This window comes from Carcharodon carcharias, chromosome 15 (assembly GCF_017639515.1).
Source record: "Carcharodon carcharias isolate sCarCar2 chromosome 15, sCarCar2.pri, whole genome shotgun sequence".
Classification (NCBI taxonomy): Eukaryota; Metazoa; Chordata; class Chondrichthyes; order Lamniformes; family Lamnidae; genus Carcharodon; species Carcharodon carcharias.
Window position 1 is genome coordinate 130,156,045 of NC_054481.1, and position 9,123 is coordinate 130,165,167.

General features: G+C 42.9%; 1 protein-coding gene across 2 annotated transcripts in view; it reads right to left on the reverse strand.

Annotated features, from left to right (window-relative positions):
• LOC121288047 (guanine nucleotide-binding protein G(I)/G(S)/G(T) subunit beta-1) overlaps positions 1-8,454 on the reverse strand; it is a 77,486-nt gene extending 69,032 nt beyond the window's left edge. The window contains exon 1 of one of the 2 annotated variants that reach the window (XM_041206314.1): positions 8,431-8,454. The gene's annotated coding sequence lies outside the window, so the exon portion shown is untranslated. The other variant, XM_041206313.1, reaches the window with a different exon arrangement.
• Between the last annotated feature and the right edge of the window lie 669 nt (positions 8,455-9,123).

Here is a 9,123-nt window from a genome sequence, read left to right on the forward strand (position 1 = left end):
AGTGCAATTAATATTCAAATTTGTGTCAATGCAAATTAAAAATTAATTTGCGAAGAATGTGAACCAGACATTAATACTGTTGACTGTCATTGTATACTATATCGGAAATGATACCTGAAATTACTAATCCTTGTGTCGTTTAAAACCTTAACTGTCATAATACCTAACATTTATATTCATAATTTGCTTCAGTTTGCATCATCTCCTTGTATGTAAGTTGAGCAACTGCACAATAAAATCCCATCACTACATTAGTGCTCCACCACATAAATGGTTTTAAATAGCTTTAAATAATGGCACACAGACAGTTTGCCTGGAACAGCCATCCATTTCCTGCCTGTGGGGAGAAGCACTGACAATAGCTTGCCTGGTCCCAATGGAAGCAATGCACTAACAAGCTGAGCTAACCACCTCCCTGATTCTGGCGGAAAAATATCTCCCCTGGCACAAGAGGCCCAGAGAAAAACAAGGACATCTGTACATACAACAAATTATTCCATAATAATCAGCTTAAAACTAAAACACTTTCAAAGGAAATGGAGACTTAAAGTAGGATCACAGCCTTGCATGTCAGCATGATTAACTGTAATGGTGATTTTGAAAACAGGATCAGTTTAAAATCATTCTTTGCGAGTGATTTCATGTAATCAGGATTAAAAGCTAGCGTCTGCCTAACACAGAATTAGGTCCATATTTTACTAAATATTTAGCAGGCAACATATGGTATACAGTACTAACAACCCATCAGTATAGCGGAAGCCAAAACGGCTTTGTGCTGCTGCTTCACAACCAAGATCAAGTACAGCACAGATTTCTTTAAATGGAGCTTTTTTAAATGCAAAGATGGACTGGAAAAGGAATTAAGTACAAGAGCACAACAATTCTGAAGCCACAAAAATTTCTACTGTTGAATCATTTCAATTAAATTCCCCAAGTATGTATGCAAGATCTTGATCCTTATCAGATGTGCACCCTACAAGAACACATGCCCCATTTCAAATTTTCATCATGAGGCAGAAATAACTTTTGTCCATTCAATACTGGGAAGAAATATATGTGGACCAATAACGATCTGATGTAAAGATCACAAAGAATGTTAAAAGTTTATTTTTGGATACAGTCCACAATGGACCTGCAAATATCATTCAATTCAGATGGAATTACACTCTGGTGCTTAGTAAATCCAAAAAAAACTTTATAAATTTGGCTTGTAGTCCAGAAAGCACGTTCATCCTTAAATACTTTCTTATTCACTCCTAATCCAGGTGGTATTTACATCACAGCAGAGTCCAAACCTGTCTTCACCTGACATTTGTACAATGTTTCTTAGAGTGCTGAGTGGATTTTGATCAGTAACAGTAACCATGACCATTTTTCTTCTCCCTTCACAGGGCTGCTAAAGGCAATTACAGCACTCATACTGCTAACTTGGTATAGAATATGATTTGAACCCAAGACCCACCAGGTCTGTATGGCTGTCCAAGGATAACCCCAATATGTTAGTGAGGAGGGTCAGTTAGGTAAGAGTGGGAAAAAACATTACGGTTTGCAAAATAGTGTCATAAATACTTTAAAAAATATTTTGGGGTTTAACCATGTGTCAACTGGATACAATTTCCGAAATTCAATTTTTGTGAGGTAAATTCTGAACTTACTTTTAAGTCAAAAATCACTCTAGTCTATAAGCATACATTATACAGAATCCAGAAGTTTCATTTTTACTCCAAAATACATGCACTCTTAAAATTCATTTTCAGGATGTGGGTATCACTGGCAAAGCTGGCAGTTATTTGTCCATCCCGAGCCTTCCTCAGGCTTGATACTAGAATAGCTTTACACTTCACTGAGCAGTGAAGAGCCAACCACGATATGTGATTTGGAGCCACAAAAAGGCTAGATCAGGTAAAGATGACAGATTCCCTTCCCTAAAGGAAGTTAGTGAAGCAGTTGGATTTATATAACAATCTGATAACTTCATGGTCAGATTTAAGCCTTCACCCCCCACTCTCAAATTTTATATAAACTGACTTCAAATTTCTCAAACTGCCATGGTGCGATTTAAATTTACATTCTCTGGATTATTAGTTTAATCCTCTGAACATTAATCCTATAATACAATAGTATTTTGGGGGGCAGACACCAGTTTACTCAAATTTACCAATACTGCAACTAAGGTTCAATGCTGCTATACCAGTTACAAGGACACGCTTAATCCAGTATCCTATCACACACTTCCATCCAAGGCTGCCCAATGTGAAGCTGGAGCCCCGCTTTACCTCACTCCAGTGAGGATGAAGCATGCCATTACAGTCTACCACAGGATTACCACTTTATTGATTACAATCATAGAACAGTACAGTACATAAGGAGGCAATTCAGCCCAATAATCATAGTGGCTCTTTCGAAGAGCAACCCAGTTCATTCCACCACCTGACTCTTCCCCATATCACTGCAATTTTTCCCTCCAAGTATTTGTCCAACTTCCTTCTGAAGGCTACAATTGAATCTATGAGCACCATCCTATCAAGCAATGCATTCCAAATCCTTACCACCAGCTACATAAAAAACATTTTTCATGTCGACCCTTGCTCTTTGCTGATCACCTTAGATCTGTGTCCTCTTATTGACCTTTCAGCCACTGTAAAGTTTCCCTTTATGCACTAAACATTTCATGACTTTAACCAGCTCTATCAAATTTTCTCTCAGCCTTCTCAGCTTCAAGAACAAGCCATGTCTCTTCTGCTTATACATATACCTGCAACCCCTTAACTCAAGAACATTGTAGTAATGTGCCCCAAACCGCAGTGTCCAGAATTATACACAATACTATAGTTGGAGTCAAGCTAGTATTTTATGAAAGTTCAGCTTGACTTCCTGGCATTTTTACGCTAAGCCTCCATTTATAAAGCTCAGGATCCACACGCTTTATTAAATGCTTTGCTGACCTGTTCCGCCACATTCAAAAAGTTTGTGCACAGACATCCCCAGTGTCTCTGTTCTTGCACTGCCTTTAAAATTATATTAGCTTGCATTCTTTCATCCCTACCCAAGTGTATCGCCTGACAGTGCACTCACTCAATGTGTCTGCCCATTCCCACACTGTTTGCGTTTTGCACAATTATAAAAATTACAATGCAATTCCAAAGCAGTCCACACCATAAGGTTTAAGGAACCATACTGCAGCTAATTAAAAATAATTCCAAAAAACTTGGTCACAATAATGGTAGAACTTAAGTATCTTCCAAGTCAGTATGGAAATGTCTTACATGAGAAGGCACTGCAGCTGCTGTATGATTCTTTTGATTTAGATGTGAAAGTGGAGGAACAGATGACTTACACACAACTGGCATGACAGTTGCCCCTGTTCCACATTTCTTTATTTCAGTAGATTTCATACTGTTTACTGGGGGGGTTTTACATACAATGAACATCTTCACTGAGGAAATTGCTGCATAACATTTCAAGGTAAATGTCTTGAGTACTGCCCCATACCAGCTAGTTGTATTGCAAGTAATAAGGAGGTTATAATTTAACATTTGTTGGTGCTTCAAATTAGTGTACAAAGGAACAGTGGGGTCTCAAATAGCAGTTTATTCTTAATGGCATGAGACTAGGAAACTTTGGAGGAGGAATAAGATTGAGATGTTAATGTACACAAATCTAAAAACAATTTATACATATCACCAACGTATACAAATACTGATCAAAAATTCTAATGGGCTGTTGGCTTTTACCTCAAGGGGGCTGCAATACAAAGAGAGGAAGGAATCCTTCAGTTGAAAGGAGTCTTGATCAGGCCACTTCTGGAGCATGGTGTTCAGTTTTGGGCAATGCGTCTCGGAAAGATAACGCTGCCATGACCTTATAGAAAGTAAGTACAAATTCACCAGAATGATAACAGGGATTGTAGGGTCTAGGGATTGTAGACCAACAGGAAGTTGTTTTAAACAAAGTAGTGGGAATCTGGAATTCTCTCCCAAAAAGTGGTGGCCACCGGGTTAGCTGAACTTTGAGTTAAATTAACAGTCATTAGGAAATCATATTGAGGGACATGGATCAGAGGTGGGTAAATAGAGTTGAAATACCGAACAGATTCACCTTGATCCAACTGAACGGTGGAATCGCTCACGGGGCTGAAATGCCCATTGCTGTTCCCATGATAATGACAATAATACATACTCTGAAAGCACTCCAGTATACTTCCTAATGGTTACTTAATCAGCAGCTCTGGGAAAAGCCTCAAAAATAGGCCACCATGTCAGCCTCCTGGGTATGAAATGGGAATTATACACAGCAATATTGAAAACATGAGCATTAATGGAAAAAAACCAATCAAAACACACTTAAGCAAAGATGTTAAATATGTAAAAAGGAAAAAAAATGTCAAATGCAGGTTAGAGATTACAATATATTCTCAGGGATTAGAATCAGAACAGTTCTGTGCAGACAGTCATTTAGCCACTCTTTCAAAGAGCAATGCAGTTAGTCCTGCTCCCCAACATTGGTGAAGGCTTTCAGCAAGAGCAACAACAATGTCTGGTCGCGATAAAACCGAAGGCAAAGGGCGTGCCAAGGCCAAGACTCGCTCCTCCAGAGCCTGTCTCCAGTTCCCCATCAGCTGTATCCACCAGCCACTGCGCAAGGGTCACTATGCCGAGCGTGTCGGGGCCGGAGCCCCCATTTACCTGGCCATCATCCTCAAGTACCTGACAGCCAAGATCCTCGAGCTGGCCAGCAACGCTGGGACAACAAGGCGACCCGCATCACCACCCGCCACCTACAGCTCGCCATCCGCAATGATGCAGAGCTCAATAAGCTGCTGGGAGGGGTCACCATAGCCCAGGGTGAGGTCCTGCTCAACATTCGGGCTGCGCTGCTGCCCAAGAAGGCCGGCCACCCCAAGCAAGGTTTACGCCTGAAAGGGTGAGATCGGAAAAACATCCCCAACTCTTTTTCCATAGCCCTGAAGCTGCTCATTAAATATTTGAATACTCCTGGGAAGCATCAGAACCCCAAACACTTCATATTCTTCAGCAAAACTCCAAATCATCCATTATTTAAGTTAAGAATAAGTATCTTGCTGTAGCAAGGAGAAAATTAAATCAATGCCCACAATCTTAAATGGGGCCAGGAGAAATCATCTCTGACTGATGTGTGATGCCATAGGTAGCGGAATAACCCAGTACTCACCATTTCACTCATACATGGTAAATAGTGAATATGATGAGATATTAGAAGGCTGTTAAGGGAACCACAATTTTCACAAAAAGGAAAATGTACTTGATTTGAATATTTGAATACAATGTAACAATTATTAAAATCTAGATAAAACAAATGTTAGGCAAAGCTAAAGTTTTGCACAATGCATGTAAAGTAATCTAAACCACACTTCCTGAGCAATGAAAACAAATATGGAAGTATATGTACAAAGATGGACATTGTACACAGCTACCAAAATAAACTGTCAGCAATCTTAAGAGGATACTTCAACAATATGTAAAAAAAAGCAGTCGTGGGAAGTAAATTATAGCAGTATATCGAATACAGAAGTTAAATATTCAAAACTTGATTTAAATGTTCATAAAAATATGAACTTGCAGTAAACTATCCTTATATTGCACAAAATCTTGGCCAAGATGGGGGGGGGTGTTGAATAGTTTCCATTCCATTTTTGGCAAATCTGCACTGTAGTAAGAGTAGTTTGTACTAAGTCTTGGTACATCAAAACTTGATTACTGTAATTCTACGTACTATAAATTCCGACTACTAAGTCTACTCATTCCAGAGCTTAAGTTACCCAAAGCTTACCTAAACTTGCCAATTATCTAAGTTATACAGGTGCTGAATTACTTATTGAAGAGAACACAGATTTTCTTGCAGAAGAAAGATGTTAATTGTTAGATCCATGATAATTGTTAGGTGATTTATTAAATACTGCATGCAGTCTGAAACACATCAGCTGTAATACTTGATTTACTAAACAGTAGGTCAAGAGATTTGTTTTAGAAACTTCTCCATAGAATGAGTTTTAAATGTCAGGAACCTTGCCCAATGTTCAATGGTTCAGTCAATGCCCTGCTAGCCTTTAAAATTACAGTGCTCCAATACTAACAAAATTATCTGCAGTACCAAAAATGGAATATGTGTTTGCACATACATCTCAGGATGAGTTAGCAATGTCACCCATTCAGAGGCACTCCAAACAAAGTGAGTGGGAAATAAATCTCCTTGGCCTCTGACCACCTCTGTGCATATACAAGATACATTTACCTTGTATATGTGGTAATATACACAGGAAGACACCAGAGATCACTTAGCTGCCCTTTTAATCAAAAGCGAACAGATTGGTGAATCTAAAGGGAAATGAAGAAAAACAGCCAGCTTTGAGGCCAGAATTTCTCTTCCAAGTGGTAGATGGATATTTGTAATCATGTGTGATGTATATATACTGGAATATAGTGGTCCAAAATTAGTTACGGTGACTCTATCAAGGCATTCTTTCTTCTACAATTTTACCATGGTTTAACAAAAGGACGACAAAAAGTGCATGCATTGGATGGGCTTTGTGAAGATTAACTGTCCAGCAGTATAGCTTCCCTTCATTACTTGGACTTGAACTATACATAGGGATTCGTAACATCAATTTCAAAAATTATTCCTTCCTTAACAGGCATCATATATAAAAGGCTGCTAGTAAATAGAAAAATACAATTTCAGCGATTCAAAAACAGCATGGCCCCACCTACTCAATTTCCCATTAATCATCATAAATTCGCTGTACTTAGGGGGTAAAGCCCTTGGATGTACACATTTAATTATCGTGTGGCACTTCGGTGTAAAAGAATCTCATTTTAAATCCTGTGCATCCCATAAATGTAAAAAACGATTGCCGAACAATTAAGGTAAAAGAAAAACCAGGGAAAAGGGGGTATACATAGACCAAAGCGCGAGTCCCTCTTTCATTAAAAAAATACAGATGGAGAAAGATTACTGCAAACAAAAAGACTACCAAATAGGCTTAATATGGCACTGTGGTTGATTAGTAATGATATGTTTTTCTTGCCGGATAACAGAGGGGGGGTTGGGGTAAGAGAGAGAGAAAGAGGAATGACTTTATCGGCAAAAGTCAAAAATCCGTCGCAGCATTAATCGTATTAAAGCAAATCTTCAGCAATGGGCGAATTTCAGAGCCTGAAAACCCAGCCCTGCAAGAAATAAGGAGGAGCCCCCAGCACAATCCCTGAATGTGTAAGAAAAAAGAGAGGCTCTGCCAAAAAAAAAAGACTGGAAACTGCACATTTGGCCGATGGACGGGCAGGAAAGGGAGTGGAAAACTCAAACCCGTCGAAGTATTTTAGCCAAACTCTGGGATTTCCGCCCCCCCCCCCCCCCTCCTCCCTCCCGTTTATTTCTTGTAAGAAAGAAAGAGAAAGCGAGAGAGAGAGAGAGAATATATATATATATATATATATAAAAAGGAGCTGCCATCGCCATGTTTGGAGTCCGGGCCCAGATTGAGGAACTCATTCATTAACATGGGGGTGGGAGTGGAGAGAGAGAGAGAGAGAGGGGGGGGGGGGGGGGCGGTAAACCTTACCCCCTCCCCCCCCCCAACAGGAATTAAAACAATTCCAGCCCCACTCTAAACCTGAATATTGACCGAGTTTTTTTTTTGGGGGGGGGGGGAGAGAGGAGAGGGGGGGCGGTTGAGAGAGGGGCAACCTCCCCCCCTCCCCCTCCTCCCCCCCCAAAAACCCCTCCCCTCCCCCTTCAACAGGCAGCCTGGGCCATGGGGGAGGGGGAGGGGGAGAGGGGGAGGTAAATAACTTCCCCCCTCCCCCTCCCCTCACACACCCCTCGCCCCCCCCCCTCACACACACCCCCCTCCCCTCACACACGCACCTCCTCCCCTCACACACACCCCCCTCCCCTCACACACGCATACACACCCCTCACCCCCCCCCTCCCCCTCCCCTCACCCCCTCACCCCGCCCGGCCTCACCTACAACTCCTCGGCCCCGCTCAGTAGCATCGACCTCAGCCCGGGCTCCGCGGCTTCGGCTTCGGCTTCGGCTCCGGAGGCGGCGGCGGCGGCGGCGGCTTCTTTCTTCCCCCCTCCCCCCGGCTCTCACTCCGACTTCAGGCCCGACCGTTTTCTTCTTTAAATAAAAAAATTGTCTTCCTCTCTCTCTCTCTCTCTCTCTGGGGTTTTCTTTTTTCTCTCTCTCTCTCTTCACTCTCGGCGATGGTGGCTCCAGCTGAGTATTGTGTGTGTGTGTGTGTGTGTGGAGAGGGTGGTGGGGGGGGGGTTATTTTTTTTCTCTCTCTCCTCCTCCTCCTCCTCCTCCCTCCTCTTTCCTCGGACCCGCTTTCCCCACTCAGCCGCTCCGAGCGCGCCAGCCCGCGGCCATTAGATGGAGACAGACTCACCCGGATGGGCGCGGCCCAGCTACCACCCCTGCGCCGGCCGCCCGGGAAACCCCGCACGCGCGCCACCGTCGACGGGGACCCGCAGCCAGTCAGTCAGTCAGTCAGTCAGCTAGCCGGCGCGCGCGCGCGCGCGCTCAGCGCACAGCGCACGCGGCCCCTCCTCCTCCTCCCCCGCGGCTACCGGCGCGTACGTACGCGCACGCACGCACGCACGCACAGAGCTGGAGGGTGGAAGGGGACGCAAGGCCGTCATGACCCCGCCCAAAACCAGCAGCAGCAGCAGCAGCAGCAGCAGCTGCTGAAGCGTCGGCTTCTTGTCTCCCGTACATGGGTTCAGTGAGTGAACAAAGATCTGGCAACTGGAGTATAATGTGGGCAAATGTGAAATCGTTCATTTTGGCAGGAAGGATTATTAAAAAAAAAAAGCCGCATATTATCTAAGTGGGTGAGCGATTGCAAGAGCGCTGCGATGCAGAGGGATCTGGGTGTCCTAGTGCATGGGTCACAAAAAGGCCGTTTCGCAGCTACAGCGGGTAATTGGGAAAGCTAATAGAATTTTATTGTTTATTGTGAGGGGAATTGATTACAAGAGTAGGGCGGTTATGCTTCAGTTGCACAGGGCGTTGGTGAGACCACATCTGGAGTATTGTGTACAGTACTGGTCTCCTTATTTAAAGAAAGATGTAAATGCGT